Source organism: Ambystoma mexicanum, chromosome 1p (assembly GCF_040938575.1).
Source record: "Ambystoma mexicanum isolate Mex_15411 chromosome 1p, UKY_AmexF1_1, whole genome shotgun sequence".
Taxonomy (NCBI): Eukaryota; Metazoa; Chordata; class Amphibia; order Caudata; family Ambystomatidae; genus Ambystoma; species Ambystoma mexicanum.
This window is the reverse complement of record NC_090921.1, coordinates 1024765320-1024780710: the sequence shown is the minus strand read 5'-3', so window position 1 is coordinate 1024780710 and position 15391 is coordinate 1024765320. Positions and strand designations below refer to the sequence as shown.

General features: G+C 41.4%; 6 non-coding genes across 6 annotated transcripts; all 6 read left to right on the top strand.

The window, feature by feature from the left end:
- Positions 1 to 472: 472 nt before the first annotated feature.
- On the top strand, positions 473 to 558 carry TRNAY-GUA (transfer RNA tyrosine (anticodon GUA)). The gene is given in 2 exon segments: positions 473 to 509; positions 523 to 558. It is a non-coding gene; the product is annotated as a tRNA-Tyr (tRNA).
- A 2497-nt stretch (positions 559 to 3055) lies between these two features.
- On the top strand, positions 3056 to 3141 carry TRNAY-GUA (transfer RNA tyrosine (anticodon GUA)). The gene is given in 2 exon segments: positions 3056 to 3092; positions 3106 to 3141. It is a non-coding gene; the product is annotated as a tRNA-Tyr (tRNA).
- Positions 3142 to 7567: 4426 nt separating this feature from the next.
- TRNAY-GUA (transfer RNA tyrosine (anticodon GUA)) lies at positions 7568 to 7653 on the top strand. Its single transcript is given in 2 exon segments — positions 7568 to 7604; positions 7618 to 7653. It is a non-coding gene; the product is annotated as a tRNA-Tyr (tRNA).
- Positions 7654 to 11433: 3780 nt separating this feature from the next.
- On the top strand, positions 11434 to 11519 carry TRNAY-GUA (transfer RNA tyrosine (anticodon GUA)). The gene is given in 2 exon segments: positions 11434 to 11470; positions 11484 to 11519. It is a non-coding gene; the product is annotated as a tRNA-Tyr (tRNA).
- A 2485-nt stretch (positions 11520 to 14004) lies between these two features.
- Positions 14005 to 14090, top strand: TRNAY-GUA (transfer RNA tyrosine (anticodon GUA)). Its single transcript is given in 2 exon segments — positions 14005 to 14041; positions 14055 to 14090. It is a non-coding gene; the product is annotated as a tRNA-Tyr (tRNA).
- A 1179-nt stretch (positions 14091 to 15269) lies between these two features.
- On the top strand, positions 15270 to 15355 carry TRNAY-GUA (transfer RNA tyrosine (anticodon GUA)). The gene is given in 2 exon segments: positions 15270 to 15306; positions 15320 to 15355. It is a non-coding gene; the product is annotated as a tRNA-Tyr (tRNA).
- The last annotated feature ends 36 nt before the right edge of the window (positions 15356 to 15391 follow it).

Below are 15391 nucleotides of genomic sequence, written 5' to 3'. Positions count from 1 at the left end.
TCATCACTGAAAATAGATGCCTTTTGCTTTGAGGCTGTGGCCACGTTATGTTTCTGTCCAACACCAATCTTCATTGGTTTCCTGTGAGGTGTTTCGGATCCCCATCTCTTGCTATGAACTGGCAAAACAGCAGAATCCCCTTGACAATCTTGATTTCTCAAGGGAAATGGGAGAACACTATACACCATCCAAGATATTAAAATATTGTCAAGGCCGAACACTGATGAATACTCTGAGGAGATGGCCTGTGAGGCGCCGCCTTTCAACTTTTCCTCCTTTGTATGGTGGTCAGTAACATGCGGGAGACTGCGGAGGGGGTCATTTTTTTAATTGTGAACTGATGTGCTTTTACTCAATTCGGGAACCTCACAAGCCAAATTTGTAGTATTTTGCACGAATTGCAAGAGATGTTTGAATGTCGACGGTTGAAGTGGAAGCTCGTATTGAGCTTGCTAGAGACTGATTGGCTAAGCCTTCGATAGCTCAGTTGGTAGAGCGGAGGACTGTAGTGGTAAAACAGGCATCCTTCGGTCGCTGGTTCAAATCCGGCTCGAAGGACTTTTGCCAAATGCAAATTTTATTGAATACTTGGAAAGTAAAATACTTGGAAAATAAAATAACAGACAATTTATAATTATATTATATTTCATCACTGAAAATAGATGCCTTTTGCTTTGAGGCTGTGGCCACGTTATGTTTCTGTCCAACACCAATCTTCATTGGTTTCCTGTGAGGTGTTTCGGATCCCCATCTCTTGCTATGAACTGGCAAAACAGCAGAATCCCCTTGACAATCTTGATTTCTCAAGGGAAATGGGAGAACACTATACACCATCCAAGATATTAAAATATTGTCAAGGACGAACACTGATGAATACTCTGAGGAGATGGCCTGTGAGGCGCCGCCTTTCAACTTTTCCTCCTTTGTATGGTGGTCAGTAACATGCGGGAGACTGCGGAGGGGGTCATTTTTTTAATTGTGAACTGATGTGCTTTTACTCAATTCGGGAACCTCACAAGCCAAATTTGTAGTATTTTGCACGAATTGCAAGAGATGTTTGAATGTCGACGGTTGAAGTGGAAGCTCGTATTGAGCTTGCTTGAGACTGATTTGCCAAGCCTTCGATAGCTCAGTTGGTAGAGCGGAGGACTGTAGTGGTAAAACAGGCATCCTTAGGTCGCGGGTTCAAATCCGGCTCGAAGGACTTTTGCCAAATGCAAATTTTATTGAATACTTGGAAAGTAAAATACTTGGAAAATAACATAACAGACAATTTATAATTATATTATATTTCATCACTGAAAATAGATGCCTTTTGCATTGAGGCTGTGGCCACATTATTTTTCTGTCCAACACCAATCTTCTTTGGTTTCCTGTGAGGTGTTTTGGATCCCCATCTCTTGCTATGAACTGGCAAAACAGCAGAATCCCCTTGACAATCTTGATTTCTCAAGGGAAATGAGAGAACACTATACACCATCCAAGATATTAAAATATTGTGAAGGCATAACACGGCTGAATACTCTGAGGAGATGGCCTGTGAGGTGCCGCCTTTCAACTTTTCCCCCTTAGTATGGTGGTCAGTAACATGCGGGAGACTGCGGAGGGGGTCATTTTTTTAATTGGGAACTGATGTGCTTTTACTCAATTCGGGAACCTCACAAGCCAAATTTGTAGTATTTTGCACGAATTGCAAGAGATGTTTACAAGTCGACGGTTGAAATGGAAGCTCGTATTGAGTTTGCTAGACAATGATTTGCCAAGCCGTCGATAGCTCAGTTGGTAGAGCGGAGGACTGTAGTGGTACAACAAGCATCCTTAGGTCGCTGGTTCAAATCCGGCTCGAAGGACTTTTGCCAAATGCACATTTTATTGAATACTTGGAAAGTAAAATACTTGGAAAGTAAAATAACAGACAATTTATAATTATATTATATTTCATCACTGAAAATAGATGCCTTTTGCTTTGAGGCTGTGGCCACGTTATTTTTCTGTCCGACACCAATCTTCGTTGGTTTCCTGTGAGGTATTTTGGATCCCCATCTCTTGCTATGAACTGACAAAACAGCAGAATCCCCTTGACAATCTTGATTTCTCAAGGGAAATGGGAGAACACTATACACCATCCAAGATATTAAAATATTGTCAAGGCCGAACACTGATAAAAACTCTGAGGAGATGGCCTGTGAGGCGCCGCCTTTCAACTTTTCCTCCTTAGTATGGTGGTCAGTAACATGCGGGAGACTGCGGAGGGGGTCATTTTTTTAATTGTGAACTGATGTGCTTTTACTCAATTCGGGAACCTCACAAGCCAAATTTGTAGTATTTTGCACGAATTGCAAGAGATGTTTGAATGTCGACGGTTGAAGTGGAAGCTCGTATTGAGCTTGCTAGAGACTGATTTGCCAAGCCTTCGATAGCTCAGTTGGTACAGCGGAGGACTGTAGTGGTAAAACAGGCATCCTTAGGTCGCTGGTTAAAATCCGGCTCGAAGGACTTTTGCCAAATGCACATTTTATTGAATACTTGGAAAGTAAAATACTTGGAAAGTAAAATAACAGACAATTTATAATTATATTATATTTCATCACTGAAAATAGATGCCTTTTGCTTTGAGGCTGTGACCATGTTATTTTTCTGTCCAACACGAATCTTCATTGGTTTCCTATGAGGTGTTTTGGATCCCCATCTCTTGCTATGAACTGGCAAAACAGCAGAATCCCCTTGACAATCTTGATTTCTCAAGGGAAATGAGAGAACACTATACACCATCCAAGATATTAAAATATTGTCAAGGCCCAACGCGGCTGAATACTCTGAGGAGATGGCCTGTGAGGTGCCGCCTTTCAACTTTTCCCCCTTAGTATGGTGGTCAGTAACATGCGGGAGACTGCGGAGGGGGTCATTTTTTTAATTGGGAACTGATGTGCTTTTACTCAATTCGGGAACCTCACAAGCCAAATTTGTAGTATTTTGCACGAATTGCAAGAGATGTTTGAATGTCGACGGTTGAAGTTGAAGCTCGTATTGAGTTTGCTAGAGTTGATTTGCCAAGCCTTTGATAGCTCAGTTGGTAGAGCGGAGGACTGTAGTGGTAAAATAGGCATCCTTAGGTCGCTGGTTCAAATCCGGCTCAAAGGACTTTTGCCAAATGCACATTTTATTGAATACTTGGAAAGTAAAATACTTGGAAAGTAAAATAACAGACAATTTATAATTATATTATATTTCATCACTGAAAATAGATGCCTTTTGCTTTGAGGCTGTGGCCACGTTATTTTTCTGTCCGACACCAATCTTCGTTGGTTTCCTGTGAGGTATTTTGTATCCCCATCTCTTGCTATGAACTGACAAAACAGCAGAATCCCCTTGACAATCTTGATTTCTCAAGGGAAATGGGAGAACACTATACACCATCCAAGATATTAAAATATTGTCAAGGCCGAACACAGATGAAAACTCTGAGGAGATGGCCTGTGAGGCGCCGCCTTTCAACTTTTCCTCCTTAGTATGGTGGTCAGTAACATGCGGGAGAATGCGGAGGGGGTCATTTTTTTAATTGTGAACTGATGTGCTTTTACTCAATTCGGGAACCTCACAAGCCAAATTTGTAGTATTTTGCACGAATTGCAAGAGATGTTTGAATGTCGACGGTTGAAGTGGAAGCTCGTATTGAGCTTGCTAGAGACTGATTTGCCAAGCCTTCGATAGCTCAGTTGGTACAGCGGAGGACTGTAGTGGTAAAAAAGGCATCCTTAGGTCGCTGGTTAAAATCCGGCTCGAAGGACTTTTGCCAAATGCACATTTTATTGAATACTTGGAAAGTAAAATACTTGGAAAGTAAAATAACAGACAATTTATAATTATATTATATTTCATCACTGAAAATAGATGCCTTTTGCTTTGAGGCTGTGACCATGTTATTTTTCTGTCCAACACGAATCTTCATTGGTTTCCTGTGAGGTGTTTTGGATCCCCATCTCTTGCTATGAACTGGCAAAACAGCAGAATCCCCTTGACAATCTTGATTTCTCAAGGGAAATGAGAGAACACTATACACCATCCAAGATATTAAAATATTGTCAAGGCCCAACGCGGCTGAATACTCTGAGGAGATGGCCTGTGAGGTGCCGCCTTTCAACTTTTCCCCCTTAGTATGGTGGTCAGTAACATGCGGGAGACTGCGGAGGGGGTCATTTTTTTAATTGGGAACTGATGTGCTTTTACTCAATTCGGGAACCTCACAAGCCAAATTTGTAGTATTTTGCACGAATTGCAAGAGATGTTTACAAGTCGACGGTTGAAGTTGAAGCTCGTATTGAGTTTGCTAGAGTTGATTTGCCAAACATTTTATAGCTCAGTTGGTAGAGCGGAGGACTGTAGTGGTAAAATAGGCATCCTTAGGTCGCTGGTTCAAATCCGTCTCAAAGGACTTTTGCCAAATGCACATTTTATTGAATACTTGGAAAGTAAAATACTTGGCAAGTAAAATAACAGACAATTTATAATTATATTATATTTCATCACTGAAAATAGATGCCTTTTGCTTTGAGGCTGTGGCCACGTTATTTTTCTGTCCGACACCAATCTTCGTTGGTTTCCTGTGAGGTATTTTGGATCCCCATCTCTTGCTATGAACTGACAAAACAGCAGAATCCCCTTGACAATCTTGATTTCTCAAGGGAAATGGGAGAACACTATACACCATCCAAGATATTAAAATATTGTCAAGGCCGAACACTGATGAAAACTCTGAGGAGATGGCCTGTGAGGCGCCGCCTTTCAACTTTTCCTCCTTAGTATGGTGGTCAGTAACATGCGGGAGACTGCGGAGGGGGTCATTTTTTTAATTGTGAACTGATGTGCTTTTACTCAATTCGGAAACCTCACAAGCCAAATTTGTAGTATTTTGCACGAATTGCAAGAGATGTTTGAATGTCGACGGTTGAAGTGGAAGCTCGTATTGAGCTTGCTAGAGACTGATATGCCAAGCCTTCGATAGCTCAGTTGGTACAGCGGAGGACTGTAGTGGTAAAACAGGCATCCTTAGGTCGCTGGTTAAAATCCGGCTCGAAGGACTTTTGCCAAATGCACATTTTATTGAATACTTGGAAAGTAAAATACTTGGAAAGTAAAATAACAGACAATTTATAATTATATTATATTTCATCACTGAAAATAGATGCCTTTTGCTTTGAGGCTGTGACCATGTTATTTTTCTGTCCAACACGAATCTTCATTGGTTTCCTGTGAGGTGTTTTGGATCCCCATCTCTTGCTATGAACTGGCAAAACAGCAGAATCCCCTTGACAATCTTGATTTCTCAAGGGAAATGAGAGAACACTATACACCATCCAAGATATTAAAATATTGACAAGGCCCAACACGGCTGAATACTCTGAGGAGATGGCCTGTGAGGCGCCGCCTTTCAACTTTTCCCCCTTAGTATAGTGGTCATTAACATGCGGGAGACTGCGGAGGGGGTCATTTTTTTAATTGGGAACTGATGTGCTTTTACTCAATTCGGGAACCTCACAAGCCAAATTTGTAGTATTTTGCACGAATTGCAAGAGATGTTTACAAGTCGGCGGTTGAAGTGGAAGCTCGTATTGAGTTTGCTAGAGAATAATTTGCCAAGCCTTCGATAGCTCATTTGGTAGAGCGGAGGACTGTAGTGGTAAAACAGGCATCCTTAGGTCGCTGGTTCAAATCCGGCTCGAAGGACTTTTGCCAAATGCAAATTTTATTGAATACTTGGAAAGTAAAATACTTGGAAAGTAAAATAACAGACAATTTATAATTATATTATATTTCATCACTGAAAATAGATGCCTTTTGCTTTGAGGCTGTGGCCACATTATTTTTCTGTCCAACACCAATCTTCTTTGGTTTCCTGTGAGGTGTTTTGGATCCCCATCTCTTGCTATGAACTGACAAAACAGCAGAATCCCCTTGACAATCTTGATTTCTCAAGGGAAATGGGAGAACACCATACACCATCCAAGATATTAAAATATTGTCAAGGCCGAACACTGATGAATACTCTGAGGAGATGGCCTGTGAGGCACCGCCTTTCAACTTTTCCTCCTTAGTATGGTGGTCAGTAACATGCGGGAGACTGCGGAGGCGGTCATTTTTTTAATTGGGAACTGATGTGCTTTTACTCAATTCGGGAACCTCACAAGCCAAATTTGTAGTATTTTGCACGAATTGCAAGATATGTTTGCATGTCGACGGTTGAAGTGGAAGCTCGAATTGAGCTTGCTAGAGAGTGGTTTGCCAAGCCTTCGATAGCTCAGTTGGTAGAGGAGAGGACTGTAGTGGTAAAACAGGCATCCTTAGGTCGCTGGTTCAAATCCGGCTCGAAGGACTTTTGCCAAATGCAAATTTTATTGAATACTTGGAAAGTAAAATACTTGGAAAATAACATAACAGACAATTTATAATTATATTATATTTCATCACTGAAAATAGATGCCTTTTGCATTGAGGCTGTGGCCACATTATTTTTCTGTTCAACACCAATCTTCTTTGGTTTCCTGTGAGGTGTTTTTTTGATCCCCATCTCTTGCTATGAACTGGCAAAACAGCATAATCCCCTTGACAATCTTGATTTCTCAAGGGAAATGAGAGAACACTATACACCATCCAAGATATTAAAATATTGTCAAGGCCCAACACGGCTGAATACTCTGAGGAGATGGCCTGTGAGGCGCCGCCTTTCAACTTTTCCCCCTTAGTATGGTGGTCAGTAACATGCGGGAGACTGCGGAGGGGGTCATTTTTTTAATTGTGAACTGATGTGCTTTTACTCAATTCGGGAACCTCACAAGCCAAATTTGTAGTATTTTGCACGAATTGCAAGAGATGTTTACAAGTCGACGGTTGAAGTGGAAGCTCGTATTGAGTTTGCTAGAGAATGATTTGCCAAGCCTTCGAAAGCTCAGTTGGTAGAGCGGAGGACTGTAGTGGTAAAACAGGCATCCTTAGGTCACTGGTTCAAATCCGGCTCGAAGGACTTTTGCCAAATGCACATTTTGGAAAGTAAAATACTTGGAAAGTAAAATAACAGACAATTTAGAATTATATTATATTTCATCACTGAAAATAGATGCCTTTTGCTTTGAGGCTGTGGCCACGTTATTTTTCTGTCCAACACGAATCTTCATTGGTTTCCTGTCAGGTGTTTTGGATCCCCATCTCTTGCTATGAACTGGCAAAACAGCAGAATCCCCTTGACAATCTTGATTTCTCAAGGGAAATGAGAGAACACTATACACCATCCAAGATATTAAAATATTGTCAAGGCCCAACACGGCTGAATACTCTGAGGAGATGGCCTGTGTGGCGCCGCCTTTCAACTTTTCCCCCTTAGTATGGTGGTCATTAACATGCGGGAGACTGCGGAGGGGGTCATTTTTTTAATTGGGAACTGATGTGCTTTTACTCAATTCGGGAACCTCACTTGCCAAATTTGTAGTATTTTGCACGAATTGCAAGAGATGTTTACAAGTCGACGGTTGAAGTGAAAGCTCGTATTGAGTTTGCTAGAGAACGATTTGCCAAGCCTTCGATAGCTCAGTTGGTAGAGCGGAGGACTGTAGTGGTAAAACAGGCATCCTTAGGTCGCTGGTTCAAATCCGGCTCGAAGGACTTTTGCCAAATGCACATTTTATTGAATACTTGGAAAGTAAAATACTTGGAAAGTAAAATAACAGACAATTTATAATTATATTATATTTCATCACTGAAAATAGATGCCTTTTGCTTTGAGGCTGTGGCCACGTTATTTTTCTGTCCGACACCAATCTTCGTTGGTTTCCTGTGAGGTATTTTGGATCCCCATCTCTTGCTATGAACTGACAAAACAGCAGAATCCCCTTGACAATCTTGATTTCTCAAGGGAAATGGGAGAACACTATACACCATCCAAGATATTAAAATATTGTCAAGGCCGAACACTGATGAATACTCTGAGGAGATGGCCTGTGAGGCGCCGCCTTTCAACTTTTCCTCCTTTGTATGGTGGTCAGTAACATGCGGGAGACTGCGGAGGGGGTCATTTTTTTAATTGGGAACTGATGTGCTTTTACTCAATTCGGGAACCTCACAAGCCAAATTTGTAGTATTTTGCACGAATTGCAAGAGATGTTTGAATGTCGAAGGTTGAAGTGGAAGCTCGTATTGAGCTTGCTAGAGAATGATTTGCCAAGCCTTCGATAGCTCAGTTGGTAGAGCGGAGAACTGTAGTGGTAAAACAGGCATCCTTAGGTCGCTGGTTCAAATCCGGCTAGAAGGACTTTTGCCAAATGCACATTTTATTGAATACTTGGAAAGTAAAATACTTGGAAAGTAAAATAACAGACAATTTATAATTATATTATATTTCATCACTGAAAATAGATGCCTTTTGCTTTGAGGCTTTGGCCACGTTATATTTCTGTCCAACACGAATCTTCATTGGTTTCCTGTCAGGTATTTTGGATCCCCATCTCTTGCTATGAACTGGCAAAACAGCAGAATCCCCTTGACAATCTTGATTTCTCAAGGGAAATGAGAGAACACTATACACCATCCAAGATATTAAAATATTGACAAGGCCCAACACGGCTGAATACTCTGAGGAGATGGCCTGTGAGGCGCCGCCTTTCAACTTTTCCCACTTAGTATAGTGGTCATTAACATGCGGGAGACTGCGGAGGGGGTCATTTTTTTAATTGGGAACTGATGTGCTTTTACTCAATTCGGGAACCTCACAAGCCAAATTTGTAGTATTTTGCACGAATTGCAAGAGATGTTTACAAGTCGGCGGTTGAAGTGGAAGCTCGTATTGAGTTTGCTAGAGAATGATTTGCCAAGCCTTTGATAGCTCATTTGGTAGAGCGGAGGACTGTAGTGGTAAAACAGGCATCCTTAGGTCGCTGGTTCAAATCCGGCTCGAAGGACTTTTGCCAAATGCAAATTTTATTGAATACTTGGAAAGTAAAATACTTGGAAAGTAAAATAACAGACAATTTATAATTATATTATATTTCATCACTGAAAATAGATGCCTTTTGCTTTGAGGCTGTGGCCACGTTATTTTTCTGTCCGACACCAATCCTCGTTGGTTTCCTGTGAGGTGTTTTGGATCCCCATCTCTTGCTATGAACTGACAAAACAGCAGAATCCCCTTGACAATCTTGATTTCTCAAGGGAAATGGGAGAACACCATACACCATCCAAGATATTAAAATATTGTCAAGGCCGAACACTGATGAATACTCTGAGGAGATGGCCTGTGAGGCACCGCCTTTCAACTTTTCCTCCTTAGTATGGTGGTCAGTAACATGCGGGAGACTGCGGAGGCGGTCATTTTTTTAATTGGGAACTGGTGTGCTTTTACTCAATTCGGGAACCTCACAAGCCAAATTTGTAGTATTTTGCACGAATTGCAAGATATGTTTGCATGTCGACGGTTGAAGTGGAAGCTCGAATTGAGCTTGCTAGAGAGTGGTTTGCCAAGCCTTCGATAGCTCAGTTGGTAGAGGAGAGGACTGTAGTGGTAAAACAGGCATCCTTAGGTCGCTGGTTCAAATCCGGCTCGAAGGACTTTTGCCAAATGCAAATTTTATTGAATACTTGGAAAGTAAAATACTTGGAAAATAACATAACAGACAATTTATAATTATATTATATTTCATCACTGAAAATAGATGCCTTTTGCATTGAGGCTGTGGCCACATTATTTTTCTGTCCAACACCAATCTTCTTTGGTTTCCTGTGAGGTGTTTTTTTGATCCCCATCTCTTGCTATGAACTGGCAAAACAGCATAATCCCCTTGACAATCTTGATTTCTCAAGGGAAATGAGAGAACACTATACACCATCCAAGATATTAAAATATTGTCAAGGCCCAACACGGCTGAATACTCTGAGGAGATGGCCTGTGAGGCGCCGCCTTTCAACTTTTCCCCCTTAGTATGGTGGTCAGTAACATGCGGGAGACTGCGGAGGGGGTCATTTTTTTAATTGTGAACTGATGTGCTTTTACTCAATTCGGGAACCTCACAAGCCAAATTTGTAGTATTTTGCACGAATTGCAAGAGATGTTTACAAGTCGACGGTTGAAGTGGAAGCTCGTATTGAGTTTGCTAGAGAATGATTTGCCAAGCCTTCGAAAGCTCAGTTGGTAGAGCGGAGGACTGTAGTGGTAAAACAGGCATCCTTAGGTCACTGGTTCAAATCCGGCTCGAAGGACTTTTGCCAAATGCACATTTTGGAAAGTAAAATACTTGGAAAGTAAAATAACAGACAATTTAGAATTATATTATATTTCATCACTGAAAATAGATGCCTTTTGCTTTGAGGCTGTGGCCACGTTATTTTTCTGTCCAACACGAATCTTCATTGGTTTCCTGTCAGGTGTTTTGGATCCCCATCTCTTGCTATGAACTTGCAAAACAGCAGAATCCCCTTGACAATCTTGATTTCTCAAGAGAAATGAGAGAACACTATACACCATCCAAGATATTAAAATATTGTCAAGGCCCAACGCGGCTGAATACTCTGAGGAGATGGCCTGTGAGGTGCCGCCTTTCAACTTTTCCCCCTTAGTATGGTGGTCAGTAACATGCGGGCGACTGCGGAGGGGGTCATTTTTTTAATTGGGAACTGATGTGCTTTTACTCAATTCGGGAACCTCACAAGCCAAATTTGTAGTATTTTGCACGAATTGCAAGAGATGTTTACAAGTCGACGGTTGAAGTGGAAGCTCGTATTGAGTTTGCTAGAGTAGATTTGCCAAGCCTTCGATAGCTCAGTTGGTAGAGCGGAGGTCTGTAGTGGTAAAACAGGCATCCTTAGGTCGTTGGTTCAAATCCGGCTCTTAGGACTCTTGCCAAATGCACATTTTATTGAATACTTGGAAAGTAAAATACTTGGAAAGTAAAATAACAGACAATTTATAATTATATTATATTTCATCACTGAAAATAGATGCCTTTTGCTTTGAGGCTGTGGCCACGTTATATTTCTGTCCAACACGAATCTTCATTGGTTTCCTGTCAGGTATTTTGGATCCCCATCTCTTGCTATGAACTGGCAAAACAGCAGAATCCCCTTGACAATCTTGATTTCTCAAGGGAAATGAGAGAACACTATACACCATCCAAGATATTAAAATATTGACAAGGCCCAACACGGCTGAATACTCTGAGGAGATGGCCTGTGAGGCGCCACCTTTCAACTTTTCCCCCTTAGTATAGTGGTCATTAACATGCGGGAGACTGCGGAGGGGGTCATTTTTTAAATTGGGAACTGATGTGCTTTTACTCAATTCGGGAACCTCACAAGCCAAATTTGTAGTATTTTGCACGAATTGCAAGAGATGTTTACAAGTCGACGGTTGAAGTGGAAGCTCGTATTGAGTTTGCTAGAGAATGATTTGCAAAGCCTTCGATAGCTCAGTTGGTAGAGCAGAGGACTGTAGTGGTAAAACAGGCATCCTTAGGTCGCTGGTTCAAATCCGGCTCGAAGGACTTTTGCCAAATGCAAATTTTATTGAATACTTGGAAAGTAAAATACTTGGAAAGTAAAATAACAGACAATTTATAATTATATTATATTTCATCACTGAAAATAGATGCCTTTTGCTTTGAGGCTGTGGCCACGTTATTTTTCTGTCCGACACCAATCCTCGTTGGTTTCCTGTGAGGTGTTTTGGATCCCCATCTCTTGCTATGAACTGACAAAACAGCAGAATCCCCTTGACAATCTTGATTTCTCAAGGGAAATGGGAGAACACCATACACCATCCAAGATATTAAAATATTGTCAAGGCCGAACACTGATGAATACTCTGAGGAGATGGCCTGTGAGGCACCGCCTTTCAACTTTTCCTCCTTAGTATGGTGGTCAGTAACATGCGGGAGACTGCGGAGGCGGTCATTTTTTTAATTGGGAACTGATGTGCTTTTACTCAATTCGGGAACCTCACAAGCCAAATTTGTAGTATTTTGCACGAATTGCAAGAGATGTTTACAAGTCGACGGTTGAAGTGGAAGCTCGTATTGAGTTTGCTAGAGAATGATTTGCCAAGCTTTCGAAAGTTCAGTTGGTAGAGCGGAGGACTGTAGTGGTAAAACAGGCATCCTTAGGTCGCTGGTTCAAATCCGGCTCGAAGGACTTTTGCCAAATGCACATTTTGGAAAGTAAAATACTTGGAAAGTAAAATAACAGACAATTTAGAATTATATTATATTTCATCACTGAAAATAGATGCCTTTTGCTTTGAGGCTGTGGCCACGTTATTTTTCTGTCCAACACGAATCTTCATTGGTTTCCTGTCAGGTGTTTTGGATCCCCATCTCTTGCTATGAACTGGCAAAACAGCAGAATCCCCTTGACAATCTTGATTTCTCAAGGGAAATGAGAGAACACTATACACCATCCAAGATATTAAAATATTGTCAAGGCCCAACGCGGCTGCATACTCTGAGGAGATGGCCTGTGAGGTGCCGCCTTTCAACTTTTCCCCCTTAGTATGGTGGTCAGTAACATGCGGGAGACTGCGGAGGGGGTCATTTTTTTGATTGGGAACTGATGTGCTTTTACTCAATTCGGGAACCTCACAAGCCAAATTTGTAGTATTTTGCACGAATTGCAAGAGATGTTTACAAGTCGACGGTTGAAGTGGAAGCTCGTATTGAGTTTGCTAGAGTTGATTTGCCAAGCCTTTGAAAGCTCAGTTGGTAGAGCGGAGGACTGTAGTGGTAAAACAGGCATCCTTAGGTCGCTGGTTCAAATCTGGCTCAAAGGACTTTTGCCAAATGCACATTTTATTGAATACTTGGAAAGTAAAATACTTGGAAAGTAAAATAACAGACAATTTATAATTATATTATATTTCATCACTGAAAATAGATGCCTTTTGCTTTGAGGCTGTGACCACGTTATTTTTCTGTCCAACACGAATCTTCATTGGTTTACTGTGAGGTGTTTTGGATCCCCATCTCTTGCTATGAACTTGCAAAACAGCAGAATCCCCTTGACAATCTTGATTTCTCAAGAGAAATGAGAGAACACTATACACCATCCAAGATATTAAAATATTGTCAAGGCCCAACGCGGCTGAATACTCTGAGGAGATGGCCTGTGAGGTGCCGTCTTTCAACTTTTCCCCCTTAGTATGGTGGTCAGTAACATGCGGGCGACTGCGGAGGGGGTCATTTTTTTAATTGGGAACTGATGTGCTTTTACTCAATTCGGGAACCTCACAAGCCAAATTTGTAGTATTTTGCACGAATTGCAAGAGATGTTTACAAGTCGACGGTTGAAGTGGAAGCTCGTATTGAGTTTGCTAGAATTGATTTGCCAAGCCTTCGATAGCTCAGTTGGTAGAGCGGAGGTCTGTAGTGGTAAAACAGGCATCCTTAGGTCGCTGGTTCAAATCCGGCTCTAAGGACTCTTGCCAAATGCACATTTTATTGAATACTTGGAAAGTAAAATACTTGGAAAGTAAAATAACAGACAATTTATAATTATATTATATTTCATCACTGAAAATAGATGCCTTTTGCTTTGAGGCTGTGGCCACGTTATATTTCTGTCCAACACGAATCTTCATTGGTTTCCTGTCAGGTATTTTGGATCCCCATCTCTTGCTATGAACTGGCAAAACAGCAGAATCCCCTTGACAATCTTGATTTCTCAAGGGAAATGAGAGAACACTATACACCATCCAAGATATTAAAATATTGTCAAGGCCCAACACGGCTGAATACTCTGAGGAGATGGCCTGTGAGGCGCCGCCTTTCAACTTTTCCCCCTTAGTATAGTGGTCATTAACATGCGGGAGACTGCGGAGGGGGTCATTTTTTTAATTAGGAACTGATGTGCTTTTACTCAATTCGGGAACCTCACAAGCCAAATTTGTAGTATTTTGCACGAATTGCAAGAGATGTTTACAAGTCGACGGTTGAAGTGGAAGCTCGTATTGAGTTTGCTAGAGAATGATTTGCCAAGCCTTTGATAGCTCAGTTGGTAGAGCGGAGGACTGTAGTGGTAAAACAGGCATCCTTAGGTCGCTGGTTCAAATCCGGCTCAAAGGACTTTTGCCAAATGCACATTTTGGAAAGTAAAATACTTGGAAAGTAAAATAACAGACAATTTAGAATTATATTATATTTCATCACTGAAAATAGATGCCTTTTGCTTTGAGGCTGTGGCCACGTTATTTTTCTGTACAACACGAATCTTCATTGCTTTCCTGTCAGGTGTTTTGGATCACCATCTCTTGCTATGAACTGGCAAAACGGCAGAATCCCCTTGACAATCTTGATTTCTCAAGGGAAATGAGAGAACACTATACACCATCCAAGATATTAAAATATTGTCAAGGCCCAACACGGCTGAATACTCTGAGGAGATGGCCTGTGAGGCGCCGCCTTTCAACTTTTCCCCCTTAGTATGGTGGTCATTAACATGCGGGAGACTGCGGAGGGGGTCATTTTTTTAATTGGGAACTGATGTGCTTTTACTCAATTCGGGAACCTCACAAGCCAAATTTGTAGTATTTTGCACGAATTGCAAGAGATGTTTACAAGTCGACGGTTGAAGTGGAAGCTCGTATTGAGTTGGCTAGAGAATGATTTGCCAAGCCTTCGAAAGCTCAGTTGGTAGAGCGGAGGACTGTAGTGATAAAACAGGCATCCTTAGGTCGCTGGTTCAAATCCGGGTCGGAGGACTTTCGCCAAATGCAAATTTTATTGAATACTTGGAAAATAAAATAACAGACAATTTATAATTATATTATATTTCATCACTGAAAATAGATGCCTTTTGCTTTGAGGCTGTGGCCACGTTATGTTTCTGTCCAACACCAATCTTCATTGGTTTCCTGTGAGGTGTTTCGGATCCCCATCTCTTGTTATGAACTGGCAAAACAGCAGAATCCCCTTGACAATCTTGATTTCTCAAGGGAAATGAGAGAACAGTATACACCATCCAAGATATTAAAATATTGTCAAGGCCGAACACTGATGAATACTCTGAGGAGATGGCCTGTGAGGCGCCGCCTTTCAACTTTTCCTCCTTTGTATGGTGGTCAGTAACATGCGGGAGACTGCGGAGGGGGTCATTTTTTTAATTGTGAACTGATGTGCTTTGACTCAATTCGGGAACCTCACAAGCCAAATTTGTAGTATTTTGCACGAATTGCAAGAGATGTTTGAAGGTCGAAGGTTGAAGTGGAAGCTCGTATTGAGTTTGCTAGAGAACGATTTGCCAAGCCTTCGATAGCTCAGTTGGTAGAGCGGAGGACTGTAGTGGTAAAACAGGCATCCTTAGGTCGCTGGTTCAAATCCGGCTCGAAGGACTTTTGCCAAATGCACATTTTATTGAATACTTGGAA